Here is an 18,610-nt window from a genome sequence, read left to right as displayed (position 1 = left end):
AACAGGACAAGCATGCTACAGTTTTCACAATTGGTAAGTGTAATTTGCAAATATCTGATCATAGTAAGCTTTAGATAGATCTTTTTGGTTAATGTATAAAGTGGCATTTTTAAAATCAAGTACTTGAGCACAGCAAAATCATACTTATATAGTCCGTTTCTGGCTCCATGCTGTTGCTGTGGGTTCAGTGGACAGAAGTACTGTTGAGGAGCCATTGAGACTTTCCGATGACCCCGGGAGTGGTGGACACAGCTTCCTCAGATGGCAGCCCCTGGTGAAAGGACCAGCGAAGCTCTCCTGGAGCCAAGAGCTGGTGTCTCTCCCTGTCAGTCAAACTGCTGTAACAGTTCCCCTCAAAGTCTTGGCAGCTTGCAGCATCATCACATCCATGTTCACCGAAGGTTAGTTGCTCATGTCCTCTTAATTGTAGGACCTGGCTAGAGAAGGAGCTCCTTTCTGGGGTATTGAGGATCTTGATTCTGAAAGCAGTTAGTTTTAAGTTACTTCCTTATTTTTATTTTAATTTTTTCTGGGAGGTACTGGAGTTTGAACTTGGGACCTTTGGTCACAGTTTACCATTTAGCCACACCTCTGTTCCTCTTCCTTAATTTAAAATCATGTCTGAAGCTGAGGGTATAGCTCAGTGGTAGAGTGTGTGCTTGGGACGTTTGAAGACCTGGGTTAGATCCCCAGCACACATGAAACAACAAAACATGCTTCGGGGATAAAAAGAGCTGACTACATAAAGATTGTCATGTGTGCATCCTTGCTGGGTATATGCTGCAGGTATATCTTCCCTTGACTGACCACAGAGAACATTCATCTGTGGGGTTGCCTTTCATTTCATTCTAAGCCTCATCTGAAATTCTAGGCTGTCTTCCAGAAGACTCGGCCAGGTCTTCAGCCTTCACTGGCACTGGCTGGTGCTAACCGAACCTTCAATTATGTTCTGTTCCACTGTTTCAGAGTTTTGCCAATGTCCACATGGCTTACTTCGCCACTTTGCAAGTCTTTCCCAAGTGTTATCAGCGAGAACTTTCCATTTCATGCTCTTCAGAGTGACATTACCAACTCTAGCACTCTCCATTCACTTCTTTATTTACTTGTTTCGGTGCTGAGGTTTGAACTCAGGGTCTCATGCTTGCTAAGCAGGTGCTCTGCCTCTTGTCTTCTCTCCCTTTGTTTATTGTGTGGTGGTGGAGATCTAACTCAGGGCCTTGTGTGTATAGGCATTGCTCTCTCTACCACTGAGCAGTAGCCCTGGCCCTTTCTGTTTTTGTTTCCACTACCTGAAATGTGATTATCAGCTTGCTGAGCGTCTGACTTCTCGCTGTAGATTGTCAGCCCCTGAGGGCAGGGATTTTTGTCCTGCTAAATTCCTAGCACTGTGACCAGTGCCTGGCTCACAGATAATTGGTTCCTAATACTCTTGAGTGCCAGTTAAGTTTGTGAATTAAATTTGTGTCTGCTACTAGTGCAAATAATTCAACTGAAGTTTCAGAGCCAGAAACTCCAGTGTCATTTTTGACATTTCCCTCCCCAACGGTCCATCTCATCCTGTCTGTCACCAAGGCATGTTGATTCTACCTAGACTACAACTTGGATTCATCCTACCTGTCTCCAGCTACTCCAAGTCACTAATATGTGACAATCTCCTAATGAGCCTCCAAGTTTTCAGTGTTGGTCCATCCTGTTCCTTCACAGGCCAGCTAGAGTGAACTGGGCTGTCAGTCTCAAAGCCCTTTAAAAATTCCTTCTGGGTGTGTGTGTGGGGATAAGGGAGAGTGATGGAGGAATTCAAGTATGGTATATTTCATATACTGTAAGAACTCTTATAAATGCCACAGTGTACCCCCAGCACAACAATAAAAAGATTAACCAAAAAAAATTTTTTTTGGACTAGAGGCATGACTCAAGTGGTAGAGCATCTGCTTTGCAAGTATGAAAACCCTGAGTTCAAACCCCAGTCACCTGCCCCCCCAAAAAAAAAATCCCCTTGCTTCAGATGCTTTTATTTTTTCATCAATATTTAGTTAGCACCTGCAATATAATGGGCTCTCGCTTAGTTCTGAGAGACAGCATTGAGAGGCAGTTCAGAGGTTCTGCCTCTTCTTCCAGTGGTGCAGATACACAGTAAGCGGGGACAATCAAATTTAGTGGTAAGGACATTCACTCACCCCCGTTCCAGCACACATGCATTCAAGGGTTCCCACCACCTCCTGGAGCTGTCTCATACTGGTTTTCCTCAGTGGCTGCCCAAAACTTACTCCCCCCTCCCTGTTCCTGTCCTCAATGTTTATCTCAAAATGTTCCAGCTTTCTCTCCTGACCTCCTTCCTCCCGCCTTTTATGAACGCCTCTGTTACCTTTCAATATGATGCTTCTAACCCCACTCAGCTTCCCGCGTGAAGCTGCAGAGAATGTGGGTTCCCGGGGTACATCCAGGACTGCAGATTGACCAGATAACTGGAATTTCTTTTAAAAGAGTATGCTTCGGTGTGTACACAGTCCATTCTTGTCATTTGCTGCAATTGTACAAAGTCACCATAAACACTGAGTTAGCAAATACTGAGTCACTGCCCCTAAGGGATATACAGGATTAAATTCCTACCTGGGTTTTGCCACATATTCTTCAACTGATCAATAAGTAGCCTAGTTTCGTGTGTTTCTGTTTAAAAACACCTTGCTTAACATATAGTACTGATGCATTAATGTTGAGTTCAAAGCCAACAGCACTCACTCTTCCTTAACACAGTTGGTCCAGCAGTTTCTCTAAGGCACCTCACATCCTTGTGCTTAGCGACGTTATCCATCACGTCAGCATTAGAGCTGGAGCCATTCTAAACCGTGAAGTAACCAACAAAAAGGCAAAGAAAACTTGGCACTGAGTGGGGCTAGGAAAAGAACACTTGTTTACAGCATGAGAGAAACAAAAAGGCAGGGAGCAAGCAAGGAATGTGCAAGCAAGGACTGTGACTCACTTTTCACTGCCCTGTACCTGTCTCTGCAAGTGACCGGGAAAGCACCATGATTATTGATTTGGGGCATTAACAAATTTGAACATGTAGGTGTATTTGCAAACACAAAATCCACAAATAATGAGGATTGACTAACCCTTCCCCCATCCCCTCAAGTGATGTAAGTGTCCTGGTGAGTAGGGGCACTTGGTGTACAGATCTGGACCCAGAGCCCAAGTAGGGTGAGAGGAATCCTCTCACGGGTCAGCGCCCTCCTAGCAGTGGGGGGATGGTATATGTATGTGTGGGTGTGTAGGGAGGTAGGTCTCCGAGGATAGTCCAAGCAGAGCAAAAAGCATTGTGTAGGGGGCAGGGGCAGTGTATAAGAAACCAGCCTGGGAGGGAGGAGGGAGTCCTGAGGGGTATTCGGGGGGAGGGGGAGTAGCTGCACATGGGAGTAGCTGCAGGTTGAGCAGGGAGAGGACAGCCACCAAGGAAGCCAGCCTTTGAGGTGGCTCAGCCTTAGAGGCAAGGAGGGTGTCAGTGCAGCATCCAGATTGTAAGGGTTCAGAGCCTGAGCAGGACAAGGGGTTCTGCAGGAAAAGGGGTGCCTGCCAGGGAGAGAAATGTTAAAGGAAAACTAGAATGAGCCCTGTGGTATTGCTGAAAGTGGAGGTTTGGTGTGTGGATTTATGGTATTTAATATAAACGAGAGATGTAGAATTATAGGTATAACTATTGACACAACTCTAGTTCTGGCCATTGAGAGGGACTGGGAGCAGTGACACCCAGTGGCGATGAGCACACTTACCTCTCAGATCTTGGCTTCTAGATACCATTTTCCACTAAAACTAAGGCTGCTTGGAGAAATGGCCAACTCCAGAGCCAGGACAAGGAAAGCATATGTTCTTTTGGGGAAATGTTAAAAGTGGGCTTCCACTGGTCACCTCAGGGACAATTTGATCATCAGAACATACAGTGGTAGTGACAGACTCAACCCACTGAGTAATTTGGGAAACCACGAGTCTACATATGAATACGTGAGTAAATGCTCAGTGAGGAACAGAGTATTTACCAAGTTCAGAATACTCACCGCAAAAGTGAGAGGAGGACTGCGGAGGAGCCTTTGACCAGTAGGAGCCCATTCCCTCTGTGTCCCTTCAACATATCCTGCTCATTTTTGGCGTTCTAGATATACTCTGTACTGTCCTTGCCCCACACCCTGTATCGCAATTTCTTCATCACCCATCAAAGTGGTCAAATGTCCCATCTCCTATGATGTGGTCACGACCCATCACTGCGGTGGGATCTTGCCAACAATACATGACCTGGACCTAATCATGAGGCAACATGACACTAATTATAACTAAGGAAATTCTACAAAATGGCTACCTGCGGTCTGCAGGTGTCAGGACCATGAAAGTGTGGAAAGTTCTGAGGGCCATCCCAGATTCAAGAAGACCAAAGATACACACCACCTGAATGCAATGAATGCACTAATGTATTCAGGAGAGGCGTCAGCTTGTTCTCAAATCATTCAGAAAAATAAAGTTTGTTGTACTGGCTAACTTTTATATGGGTGTGATTTCTGTAAATCACCTGCTCAGGCTGTTTGGCAAGCCCAGCACCAAGACATCTGACATTCTAAAGACCTGAAAATGTCTTGGCCAGGCTCAGTTAGCTCAAAGAGCAATCTGCAACGTAGCAGCAGGTGGCGCTAGCCACCTGCCCCTGCTGGAAGACCTCACAGCTCCATCTACCCATAGGTGCAACTGGGAATGGCTACCACTTGTTTTCCCAAGCTTGACAGTGAAGAAACATTTGACTTGGGTTAAATACTTTGTTTAAAAAAAATTCTGGCGCAACACTAGTGTCTATCAACAGACAAATGGGTAAGCAAATGTGATGTATACACTTGATGGATTATTATTCAACCCGAAAAGGGAAGGAAAAGGGAAGGAAATTCTCACACAGGCTACAACATGGATAAGCCTAAGGATATTCTGCTGTGTGAAATAAGCCAGTCACCAAAGGACAAATGTGTGTGATTCCAATCACAGGAGGTCTCTGGAGGAGTCAGATCGATAGAGTTGGAAAGGGGGCTGCCAAGGGCTGGGGGAAGGGGAAAGAATTAAGAGTTTGAGTTTTCTAAGATGGAATGCACTCTGGAGATTGGTTGCACAGCCATGTGAACACATATAATCACTTGGGAATGGTTCTGATGGTAAATTTATGCTGAGTTTTTACCACAATAAAAGATACTCTCTTTTGATGTAGCAACCTGCTATGGTTTGCCCCCCAAAGGTTCATGCTTGTCCCCAGCATGGTGGTGTTAGGGTGGTAAAACCTTTAAGAGATAGTGATCCCAGATTGTCGCTCCCCGGGTTGTGTCCTGGCAAAGTCGATGATTAGAGACGCTGGACCAGGAGTTATAGTTAAAGCAAGAACAAGGTTTATTGAAAAGGTAGCAAAGCACCCTGACAGGAGGACTTAGCGAAAGGGCTAAGTTGAAGAAAGGCCGAAGCCCTGGAGATGACATAGGGCATTAACTGACATTGGTCCGACCATTCTACCCTGAAGCTGTGTCTATACTCATACTCGGTTGTCTAGTTAATTTCTTGCTGGACCAACCAGTTGGCTGACCCCTCATCCTGATTGGATGTCCTCAGAAGTTTGTTCAGCTCGTCCTGGCCTTGGGGCGCACTACTTACATCTTACAGCTGCATCTTTTTACTTTGGTGAGAGGCTTGTTATTTCTCTGAGGAGCCCATCAATTCCCTCGTCTCTTTAGATGTCTGCTTTTCAAGTGCCTCTTTTATCTAAAATGGAGTCACCTCTATCATTTCTCCCTTTAGAGTAGGACCTTGTGGAAGGTAATTAGGCCACTGGACCTTATGAATGGATTAATGCTTTTTCTGGAGTGGGTCACACTCTGCTTGGATGTGGCTTTTGCTCCATGGGGATGCTTGCTCCATGGGGACGTGGATGTCAAGTGTCCCCAGGCAGGTGTGAACTTGGGAGAGGTTCATCCTGGAGATACGGGGCATCTGCACCCTCTCAGAGAACCCTGGACAGAAATAGGAGATGGAGAACCATGGAAGCTGGTCTTGGAGTGGGAGATCACTTTCCAAGTCAGACATAATGTCTGAGTCAGAGCAGGGAAGGAGCCACAGTGAGATAAGACTTGCCCAGGACCACCATGAAGTTCTGGAAACTGCATTTCCTGAAAACATTCCAACCTAGGGCAGATTGATGGTGCCCATGCTGTGGGATGAAGGCAGAAAGTGGATGTTTCCTTGATGAGGAAAGGAAAGGATTTATCTGGACTGTCAAAGAAGCCCCAAGCAGGAGACTGCATGTTGCAGTTTTCACCCTGGTTATCTGGGTCTTCGCTGGGAAGCACGGAAGTCCACTCTCAGTAACTGAGTCATGGAAGACTCCTGAGGGAGCCCTGGGAAGTAGGTTCAGAGCTGCACAGCCACAATCCTCTCCTGTGACCCTGCAGCACAACCGAGAGAGTTTTGCTGGTCCTGCCTCTTTGCATCAGTTGCCCGAGTTCAAGTGGTAGTGAAGGCAGAGTCTAGGGGACCCAGGTCAGTCTGCACCCCAGCTCTGCACGAGGCTGGGCAGTGAGGCCGTGGTGCTTATGGCAGCTGCCTCCCTCTAAAACTAATAAGCTTGTGGTCAGTCAAGCACAGGATGGTGACACATTTACTAAGCAGTAAGACAAAAAGAGAGCTCTCCACTCTGGTGCCCTATGTCACATGACTTTATCTTTGATCCTCTCTTGAAATGCGTGCCTTTGTGCCCACCTAACCTAACGCCACTCTTTCTCTTACAGAAACAGCTGCAGTCCCCTCTGCAGAGAGGGATAAACCAAAGTCTCATAGCATTGTGTCCACCTCCAAGGTCAGGACCTCTCTGGGATGCCTGTTTCTTCTCTGGTGTTGGTGTTGGGTGTTCAGAAAACAATAGGAGTCCTAAACCCATTCCTGTTACCAACCTCATCCTGCAGCCTCACAAGGGTCACTTTGGCTGCTTCCTAAAGATGGTAGCTGTTTGCTAGTGAGCCTGCTCTCTAGTTGTAATTCATTTCTTCTCAATCTGTTTATGGTCTTTTTCCCCCTGTGGTACTAGGATTTGAACTAAGGGCCTTGCACTTGCTAGGCAGGTGTTCTACCACTTGAGCCATACCTCTGGCCCCTGTTTATGGTCTTTGTGGCAAAAATAGTATTGTTTCATAAAAGCAAATAGTTTGCAAGACCCTGTCTCCAAAAACCCATCACAAAAAATGGCTGGTGGAGTGGCTGAAGGTGTAGACCCTAAGTTCAAATTCCAGTTCTAAAAAAAAAAAAGTGTGTTGCTTCAAGAAAATGCACACTACCCATCACTTATTTTACATTAGATGGTGCCACAGATTTGTAAAGCAAAGAGGGACACACAACTGAGTCACTATATTCAAGAATTCCCTTTTAGGCATTTTTTTCTGCCAGCTTCATTAAAGCTTAATGAACAGTTTTATTGTGAAATCTATGATATACAATGTGATTTGTTGATGAATGTGTGTATTGTGAAATGATTAAATCAAGCTAACTAACATTTAAAAAAAAAGTGTGTTGCTTGAGAAAACATGGTGCTTGCAGAAATGAAGTGGGGGCCGAGTTCAATGAGCAACCCCAGGACGGACCAACGGGTTAAAGACTAAATGAGCAGGTGGATGCTTGCACCAAGCGCAGATCTTGGGTTCACTACAAGGTGACCTTCACTGCTGGCAAATACATGAGGCTGGGGACTGCACCTCAGCCATGGGGCTGGCACAGAGCAGACACTCGGGAAATGACCAGTGAATAAATGGCCCCTTACCAACTGAGCCATGTCTTTTGTATCCCCATTCCTCTACCAGGAAGGCAATGAGTAATTGAATGATAAAGTGAATTAATGAACATTTCAGAAAAGCCTGGTCCCGGTGTGTGAGAACCAGTTGCTAAAGGTGGAAGGGGTGAAGAGACCAAAGCAAGAGGCAGACAGACCCAGGACTGCACAGCCATTGTTGGGTTCTACACACAGAAGTGTACCTTTGAGGCATCAAGACAGAAGAGTCTGCACCCTCAGGCAGGAGGAAGGAGTCTAAATGCTGAGCTGTATAAAGATGGGCTGGGCAGCCAGAATGTTCCTGGCCTTTCTCGAGAATTGCCAACATGTCCAGTGTCAGGTAAAAGCATCCTGGCACAGGGGCAGCACACCGCTCTCAGCCATCTTAATAGGAGTTGTGTGCTAGGGTCACTCGTCAAACAAAATGGCGGCTACAACCAAGCTGTAGTCATGTCAAGCTGGGCCCCTTGACAAAGTGAACTGCTTTGTAGGGGAGGACACTGGGGTTTGAAAGAACTAATCAGTTGCTGAGACCAGCAGTTTTTAATGAGAGGGACATTTACAAGCTCAGCACAAGGAAGTCACTGCTAACGGGGCTTCCTAGAAGCCAAGGAGCTGCCTCAGGCCCTACCTGGGCCCCTGTCAGGAATTGTCTCTGATGCAGCATTTGAATTCTGCCCACACAAAGGACTTGTGACAGGCAGGGAGCTCAGCCATGAGCACTCTGAATTCTCTGAAGTCCACCTGGTCATCTCCGTTGACCAGTTTATCAATGGCACCCTTATTCCTTCCACTCTAGGGAGAGAGAGGCCTACAGTCAGCTATGTGGGTGCTGTGAGGGGCCTCAGCCACAGCCAGCTCTGCGGCTGGGAAAGGGAGGCACCTGTATTTGTATCTCATTTGCTGTCACAAGGTTCAGGGCTAGCCAGGCCCAGCTGTGCTGCTGGCTACCCTGTATCTCTACAAAGGACACACAGGCTTTTAAAGGTTGTATATGCTACACAGTATAACACAAACTAACCTGTAGTTTTTAGGCTAAATTTGAATTGCATTGTGCCATGCAAGAGGCAGTTTTATTTTGGTTTGGGAAGGGAATTATCTGTGGATTTATAGAGTACATAATCCACTTGAGGATCTGGTCTTTGTGCCCTGCTGACACAGGGCAGCTGTGTCAGCTCTTTGCTTTATCCAAACTCCTAGTCCTCACAACCACCAGGTAAGGAAATTGCCTCACCTGTGTCATAGATGAAAACCATTAGGCACCCTCGACTGACCCAGGTCACACCTGGAGAAGGGTTCAGAGAGCACAGAGGCCCTGCTCTCACTCTCTGCTTGGGCAGCTGTGCTGGGTCCCTGGTTGGGGCCAGGACCGTTATGTGTCTCCGTGGCCACAATGGGGTCCAGGATGGCTGTGTATCTCCATGGTGGCTGCTCCAGCAATCATCCCTTGGGCCATGATGGAGCAGCAGCTAGCTGTGTGAGATGTCTGTTATAGCAGTTTGTAATTCACAAGACGGGAGAGGCTCCAAAGTCAACTGTAGCAAGTAGTGGGGTGCACACAGGTTGGAACACCTGTATTAGTCACCCAAAGACTAAATCTCAAACTTTGATGAACACCGACCTACCCCATGCAGAAGTTCCGACATGGCAAGGGTGTGTTCAAGGAGCACATGAGTGTGAGGATTTATGCTGTGAAGTTAAGTCCAAAAAGATATAAATTAGATTTTTGCTTACAACAGTGTTCGCTTGGGGGAAAGAAAAGAAGGAAAGGAAGCATGAGTATTTGACAGGGATTTCTTCTGTCCACATTTCTGTGTTACATCTACTACAAGCACATAGTAGAGAAAAATAGAAAAGCTTATTTAAAAAGATAGCTTTTTTTTTGGCAGTACTGGGATTTGAACTCAGAGCCTTAAGCTTGCTAGTCAGGCACTCTACCACTTGAGCCACTCCACCAGCCCTTTTTATGTTGGGTATTTTAAAGATGGGGTCTTGCGAACTATTTGCCCAGGCTGGCTTTGAATCACAATCCTCCTGCTGTCTGCCTCCTGAGTAGCTAGGATTACAGGCATGAGCCACACTGGTGCCCAGCCAGGCTGCTTTCATTTTTCAACCACCAGCATCAATAAAGACCCCTTAGATGACAGAGGCAGAGTGGTGGCAGGTAGAAGAGAGAATGAGAAAGGGGAGAGGGGGCGGGGGGAAGAGGACAAGGGCAGTTCCAGGAAGGCCTTTGTTCAGACCAGCCAGAGGCTGCCCAGAGCACAAACAAGCTGTCCCCAGTGGATCCTGGGTACTCCCTGTGGCACTTGCAGGCCCGAGGCTCCTAACTGATGCATTGGGCCCTAAGGAGGCTGTCAGCTATGGGTGAACAGGGCCAGAATGGGACCTCCCTTGTCCTTCTTCCTGTCAGTCCCACTAATACCAGGCAACAAAGGACCCGGGCATGGGAGAAGGCAAGTGGTCAAGGAGTCAGAGGAGCAGGGATGTCTATGGCCAGCTCTGGGGACAGCTCCGTGGGAACAGCAGATGGTCCCAGGGATGGTCATGGATTCCACCACTCAGGTTCCAATCCCACCCTCCCTCCAGTCCTCTGTAGAGAAAGAATGTAGGTCACAAATCCACTGGGGTTCCAGTCCATGTTTCAAGGGTCCCCTGAGCGCCCCTCCCCACTTGTGTGCTCCAGTGTCCCCTCAGTGGGGTTGCAGATCCATTCCTTGGCCATCTCCACACCTTTCAGGAGCCTACCCACTGCTCCTGCTGGCACTGTAGGTCACAGCCCTGGGTCTGTCCCCTGACCCTTCTGCCCACCACGCCCCCCCCCCCTCCCCACCCACCTCCTCCCATGGATTACCTGGCCTCACCTTCAAGAGGCCCAGGGCCAAATTCTACACCAGCGTCTTCAGTTCCCTCTTGGTCAGGTTCTGGCTGCTCCCCTCGATGCTCGAGCACTGGGCGAAGACTTTGATTGTCAAGTTCACGGCTGTCTCCAGTTCTGTCATGGTGCTGGAGCTGGAGCTGGAGCTGCTTTTCTCCCAGGACTGGCTTGGCTGAAGAAAAACTGTCTGTCTGGAGGCCTCGAGGTGCCTCACACTGATAAGTGGGAGCAGAACAATCAGCAGATCCTGCCTTTCCAGCTCCAGTGAAAGGCATTGCTGTGACCTCTCTGCAGCCTGCCCCCAGCCCAGACCACCAGGGCCACCTGAGGCAGCCTCCCTGTACCTGCTGACCTGTGAGGGGTCACCACTGAATCACAGTGGGTTCCTCCCACTCCCTCTCGAGGGGAATAGGTGTGGTCTCTGGGGTGAGTGTTTGGGGCCACCCTGCCCATGCTCAAATGAGCTGGCGTTTGAGAAATGTCTGTGCAGGAAACATTGGGTGTGAGTTGCCCCCTTTCCTGTGTCATTCACAGGAACAGCCTGCACCTCAACCTGTTCACCTTGGGGACACCTGCAAGAGCTTATCCATGGGGACGCTGAGGAAGCCAGGCTTGGAGAGCTCATGGGGGCCTGGGTTCAAATCCTGATCCAGTCTCCCCCGGAGCATAGGCTGGGGAGATCTTTGTAGGAGTTTTATTATTTATTTAATTTATTTACATATTTTATTTTATTTTTTGTGGTACTGAGATTTGAACTCAGGATCTACACCTTGAGCCACTCCACCAGCCCTTTTTTTGTGAAGGTTTTTTGTTTGTTTGTTTGTTTTTCTAGATAGGGTCTCTCAAACTATTTGCCTGGGCTGGCTTCAAACCACGATCCTTCTGATTTCTCTCTCCTGAGTAGCTAGGATTATAGGGGTGAGCCACTGGTGCCTGGCTTTTGTAGGGGTTTTAAAAGGTGGTTAGGTCCTCATTGTTAGAGTGAACATAACTGAAAAGAGAACCCCAAATTCCCCCAACCCAGCCACCACACTGCAGATGGAAGTGACTGTTGGCACAGGGCAGTGGGAAGTTACTCAGGCAACACACAGGGCTTGGCTGTAAATGGGAGCTGCTGGCATACAACAGTTGACTTTCTATAGACACAATGCTCCATCTAGATTTTCCACAGTGGAGAGTCAGCATGGCCACTGGTGACCATCTTCTAAGCTGGGCAGGTCCCTCTTAGGACAAGATCTCAGGGAGCAGGTCACCATGCCTATCACCTTCCAACCAGAGGAGGAGACCTAAGCCTCAGAGGGGCTCCTTAGGGGTCCCTTCACTTTAAACTAGCTGTCACCCCCATGAAAGGAAGAAGGAACATCAGGCAGCCCTTGGAGTGTCACCAAGGTAAACCCAGAAATCATGAATGAAGCTGAAACAAAAGCAAAGACCATCTTGCTGGGGTGCAGAGTAGGCTTGCAAACTGACCCACAGACTCACTGGGAGACCAGGCGCAGCAGGGCGGTCACAACGTGGAGCGCTTGTTCCTGGGAAGATGAGCAGGCCCAGGTGAGCTCAGTGCTGCTGCAAACTATAAGTCCACTGGAATGTCCAGCTCAGGGGAAACTGACCAACCTAGTACTTCTCAAACCTGCAAAGTCTTGTTAGATTCCAGAAAATTGTTCCCCGGGCAGACTCGGTGCCCAGCAGGTGCTGGCAACCTAACCCTGTTGTAAAATTCTCTAAGGCTTACAAGAGAAGTTTTGGTCTTTTGGCCATGCTGCAGCATTTTAATTTTTGTGATCAAGACCACTCCGGCCGCCCTTGTGGGAGTAACTCACCTGCTTGACCCGAAGCCAAGTCCCTTCCAGAGTAGAGGCCAGGTCTTGGGAGCCCCAACTCAGGACAGGCTGCATTCTAAGAAAGGGCTCTGCGCAGACCTCTGTCAGAGGACCTGTTAAGGAAAACACCACGTTTGAAACCGGCCTGGAAGACTTGACTGAGCGCCATTGCTCTGGGGTCTACCTGCTGCCATGAGAGGGGCCTCCAGTGGCCTGGACCAGGCTGGTGGCTCTCAAACCTGCTTCCCAGCTCTTTGCTGAAAAAAAGGGATGCTTTTCTGAAAATTTAGTTATGAACATGTGTTCTTTTCAAAGTTTCAATTTCCAAAGCTGCAGTGGTCCGTTCCAGGGCTTTTCCTGACACAGGTCTCTGTAGGGATTTTAAAAAGTGGTTGGGTCATTGCTGACAGAGGGGACAAGACAGACAACAGAAAGGAATGTCCAGGTAAAGTGCCTGCACCCCTGACCTTTGTCAGCTGGCCGGCCCCCACACTGGCTCTTCACTCTGTTCAGGGACAGAAATGTACAGATGTGGAAAGAAGACCAAATCCCATCATGCAAATCGTCTTCCCCCTGCCCTTGACTAGGTTGGGGCCATTTTCCTCTCACTCTTGAGGTTGGGGTACCCGAGATCACTGGTGCCAGGGTCTCCCCTGTAGCAGCGGAGGCTGTGGGTCCATCGGCATTGCCAGGCTGCTGGCCTGGACACCTGGGTGTGGGGCTGTGCCCTGACCAGTCAAGAGGCCAGATGCGGAACTGGAATTACAAGGTTCCTAAATATTAACCAGGATATCAAGGAACCTCTGAAAACCACAGGGGCCAAGATCACCACATCCCAGGAGGCCATGCCTAACAGAAAAGCACGGACGGGAGTGACAGAGAGCACATGGAGCTGCCAACTGCCAGGAGTCAGGATGCTGGGAGCCCATTCTGCAGAGGCCTCCCCAACGCCAGGGGCTGGGTTGGCACCAAACTACCCCCGGGAGTCTGTGCCTGGAGAGAACCGGAAGTTTGAGAAAACCATAAAGTGTGCAGTGAGACAGCATGACTTGGGCTTTGGCCTGTCCCGAATGTGACAAAGTGTCATGGAAACAGCTCTGCAGAAGTGACTCTTTCTGTCCTTTAGAGTATGGGTCAGAAGTGGCATTCTGAGGAGGGTGTGTGTGCCCAGCAGACATGACCCAAGGCTCCAGTGTACAGTCCCAGGTCCAGCCCAGAGTCTAGTAGCAGAGGTCCAGGCCCAGCCCCAGACGGGGTTACATGAGTAGGATCAGACCTTGATGTTGAGGTGGGGGCAGCCAGACAGGGGGTGGCAGGGGAGAAATAACTGAGGAGGGAAAAGCAGAGAGGCACAGAGGAAGGCAGGCCCACACTGGCCCATGACCAATGTCTGGAGAATGAAGCAGAGACAGGAGAAGAAGGGAGGCTGGAGGTGACAATGGGACAAGAAGGGACAGCAAAGGAACTGAGCGCTTGTTGGGGAAAAAGAAGTTTGGATGGGCTGTGGAGTCCAAGGTAGGGGTGGGCTTGAGATGGAGCAGGGCATAGGCCCGGGAAGGCCCACAGACTGCCCCACAGACCTGGGGATCATTCAGAGCTCTGGCTCCAGCCACAAGGAGCGCTCCACAGTGTCCCAGAGAGAGTTGCCGGCTCCATTGCTCCAGGCTGGGTCCAGAACCCCCCAGGTGATTCTGATGAACAAGAGTACAGGTGGGGAGGGTCTTCAGCTGGGGGGACACATGATCAGATCTGCCCTTCAGAGGCTCACTTAGCAGCTGGTGTGAGAGCTAGATGAGGAGGCGAGGCTGGAGGCAGGGAGGCCAGTGAAGAGGCTGCAGGGCAACGAGTTTTCCAGTCATGCCTGGTTCATAGTTCCCACACCCCTAGCCCAAAGGACAGCTGGGAGTGGACAGGAGCAGGACAGGGGTGGACGAGGGGCCTCGCCTGCCGTGTGATGCAAGCTCTGTGCTTGGTAGACGCTCAGAATGAGGAAGTAGGCGAGCCAGGCTCCATCACTCCTGTCCCTTGTATTGCTCTGTATAAACAGGGCCCGGGTTAAACTTGGTTTATCCTTGATAATGTCTTAGACAAATATTTGATGAGGGAGAAGGTAGAGAGCCAAGAAACTCTGTTCTCAGGACCAAGCAGATTGTCAGGGGTCAGGCACTCTGTCGTTGTGAGGGCAGGAGTCATCTCCCTGCCCCCGCTGCAGCTGGGCGCCCGCACATCACCGTTGTGGGCAAGTAATAGTTGAGGGCTACAGGAGGCTGTCTGTGCGGATATAAGAAAAGACCTTCAGCCTTTCCGACTTCTGCCTCCTGAAACCTGAAATGATACTGGAGACGCAGCAGCTATTCAATCACTATGTGGGTGAGGCTGTAACAGGTTTGTGCTGCCTGTGACTGAGAGCATTCTCAACTGCTTGGTTCCTAGGGGACTGCGTGACTGAACACAACAGCTCTGGAGGCCAGAAGTCCACTGTCAAGTTGTCATCAGGGTTGGTCCCTTCGTGCTCTCAAGGGAGGACCTGTGCCTTGCCTCACCACAGCTTCTGATGGATGCTGGCTGTCCTTGGCATCTCTTGGCTTACAACTGTGTCCTTCTAGTCTCTGCCTCTGCTGTCACATGGCTGTCTTCCCTCTGGGTGTCTGTCTTTTCTTAGAAGGACTCCAGACATATTGGATTATGGGTCCACCCCAGTACAGCATGGCATCATCTTATTTATCTGCAAAGACCCTATTTCCAAATAAGGTCATGTTCGAGGTTCCAGACAGGACACAGATCTGGGGGACACTGCTCTACCCAATGCATGGCACAGTCCTTAGTTACACAACCCAGTTGCTGGGCATGAACAGCCTATGTCATAGGAAGACTTGGCTTGACTCCAGTTTGTCCCTTGGCTCTGTCCTTTATTTGCTCTGGGATGCTTTGGACAAGTCTGCAACCTGTCATAGGATCAACTTCCTATGACTGTTACCTCAGATGGGGGTTCGAAGGTGAGTAAGGTGCAGGTGAGCAGCAGTGGTGCAGGGGTGCAGGTGCAGTGGTGCAGGGGGGTGCAGGTGCAGTGGTGCAGGGGTGCAGGTGTGGGGGCCCAGGGGTGCTCAGAGCATCCTTGTCTCTCCCATGGCCCAGCAGCCTTCCCTGTGCTCGGTGCTCCTGGCCAAGGAATGGAGTCTGTTTTATCCTGTCCCCTGAGGAGCTGCCATCCTGTCCATGCTAAGAAGGAACAGTGACATGCAGTGTGACAGGCATGAGGCAGGCCTGTGGGGCCCAGGGAAGGGCTTATCTGGAGGGTCCTGGGGAGAAGGGATTTAGAGCCTCTTGACCCTAGAATAACTTGGTCCCTGTGACCTTCATTTAAGCAGAAGAACAAGAGGTCCCAGGAAGCATACATGGGGCACCAGGAGTCCCGCTCCTGCCAGTGGGCTCAGGGCTGCCTGCCTCCTGACCAGGGTGAAGAGCCTGAAGCCAGCCTAGCCTTGGCTCCGCAGGGCCACTGACTGGCTGAGTGACACTGGGTAAGTGCCCTTCTCTCTCTAAGACCGCTTTCTTCACCTGCAAAGTGAAGGGTTCAGAGCAGACCATCTCTAGGGCTCTAAGCCCCCAAAGCCTACATTTCCATAGGTGCCATACTCCTTGAGGTACAAATGTGTGTTGTGTGCATGAGAACTCCTAGGGGATTTTCAATTTCTACTTACACTGAAGAACTCGGGGACTTCTGAGAGAAAACAGGACTCCCCTAATGAATACCTGGGCTTTCCATCTCCCAGGCCCACACAGCTGGTCCTTGGCAAGACGGTCTGTTCCAACCCCACCAGTGGCCATGTGTTCTGGGGCCTAACCTGGGTAAGCCGGTTGTCCACACCTCTGCCACCAGAGGTGGGATGGGGGAGCGCCTTTTGGGAACAGAGAGGAAGAGGAACAGAAGGGAGACAGGGCCTTGTGACCTTGAGAGCTCTCTGTGAAGACTGAAGACAGCAAGTCCTACACTTGCTCCCCCACCCCCCACCCCCCGTCCCCACTCCCCAGTGGATCAGTAGCCCAGCAGGCCCAGTCTCTGGCTCTCTGAGCCTGATTCCCACCTGTAAGACGGGATGATGAATCTTCCTCACCCCAAGGGTTGTCACCAGGATGAACAGTGTCCCAACCAGAAGCTGCCACGGACCTGTGACAGTTAATGTTATGTGTCAGCATGCCCAGGCTGGGCAGCCCCTGTGTTTGTTGTGGAAAATTCCTGAGGCCAATTAAATCCAGTAGAGTTTATTTGAGCAAAACAAGATGGAACACATGGTCAGTGAATTGGGCAGCTCCCAGAACAAGAGCAGGCTGAGAATCTCAACCAACAATGTGGCCAGACAGCACTTCCAGTCCCGTTGGTCAGCCAGGCCAAGCTGGCAGGGGCTGAGCTGGGAAGCTGCTTGAGCCTTATCAGAGTAACAGGCCACAGGCCTCCCTCAGCCAGTCACAGCTCAGTGACTGCGCTGAAACTCCACATTTGGGTTTCCCGAGCTCTAATCTGGCTCTGGGTTCAGGAGATACCAGGCAGCATCAGGGTGGGTCCCTGCCCTAGAGGAGTTGGAGTGGCCTCCTGCTAGGGGACCAACCAGCTGTCTAATGCAGGTGAAGGAGAAAGTGCAGGGAGGACAGAGGCATGGCCCTGAGAGGCTGGTGAGTCCCGCTTCCTCTCTCCCAACCATGGAAGACCCCTTCTGGAGTCAGGGGCTGGTCACCTAGCTCAGGGAAAGCTGGAGGCATTTGCTTGGACCTGGGCCACAAAGGCGCTGCACAGCCTCTTGGTTTCCAGTCTGAAGTTTGGTCATCGCTCACGGCTGCCCCTGCTCTCTCCTGAGGTGGTGGTGGTGGGGAAATGTTGGCTTTGGGCTCAGGGAGGAGAGCAGTGGGTGGTTATCTCTTCCCAGGCATCCCATCCTGAGGCAGGATATATCAGGAAAAGGAGGCCTGGGAAACAGGAGCCAGGAATTCAAATACTGCTATCTTTGCTGTAAGCTTCAAACTCCCTCACTAAACTGCAACAGAGTAAGAAAAAACCTCCCTCCCTCTGGCCTTGCCCGACTGCCCGAAAGAGTACTACATGCTGGGAACCAAGTAAGGCTATCTCAAAGAAAGACACTTGTCCTGGGAGCAAAACATTTGATTGTAGAAGTGTTTACAAAGGAAAATATTTATCTTAAGGGTAAACAGCTGTCTTGAAGGAAGCATCTGGCGAAACCCATCCCTTGTTTACAGAGATGTTCAAGGGAAACAGATATCTATGGAACAGTAACCCAAATGCCTGACTGATAACGTCAAAACAGTGTGACAACAGGGTAAGTAAAGTATACCAGGTGCTCAGAGTAAAGAAAAGTGCTTATCTTAGCACTGAACCGAGTCCCCACCACCCGCCTTCTCACTGTAAACTCCCGGCACAGCCAGCATCGAGGGTCTCCCTCCGAGCACCTATGGTTTTTTTGCAGGCAGGCGCTCTTACCACCTGAGCCACTCCACCAGCCCTGTTTTACCTGTTAGAACTCCCTTTTCCTTTCTGCTCGCTTGCTCAATATATCTCTGCCAGTTTTCTTACCTTTGTGACTTGTCTGGAAATTCTATTTTTTTTCCCTTAGGTGGACAGGATGACTTCTTGTTGAGTGTGATTAAGGTGATGGTGATTAAGGGGACGGCCCTTATGACTGCAGGGTCTGCTACTTGTTTTTTTGTTTTTTTTTTTTTTCTGCTACTTGTCTAGGGGACCACGATTAGGGGTATATTTGACCTCACAGCCATGAGGGATGAGCTGCTTCTTAGCTACCATGTGTTCAAGTTCATCTCCATTAGACTTGGTAAAGCCCCTCTTCTTTTTTTTTTTTCTTTTATTATTCCTATGTGCATACAAGGCGTGGGTCATTCTCCCCCCTGCCCCCACCCCCTCCCTTACCACCCACTCCGCCCCCTCCCTCTCCCCCCCACCCCCTCAATACCCAGCAGAAACTATTTTGCCCTTATTTCTAATTTTGTTGTAGAGAGAGTATAAGCAATAATAGGAAGGAACAAGGGTTTTTGCTGGTTGACATAAGGATAGCT

This window comes from Castor canadensis, chromosome 9 (assembly GCF_047511655.1).
Source record: "Castor canadensis chromosome 9, mCasCan1.hap1v2, whole genome shotgun sequence".
Lineage (NCBI taxonomy): Eukaryota > Metazoa > Chordata > Mammalia > Rodentia > Castoridae > Castor > Castor canadensis.
The sequence above is the reverse complement of the archived record's forward strand: the minus strand, read 5'-3'. Positions refer to the sequence as shown.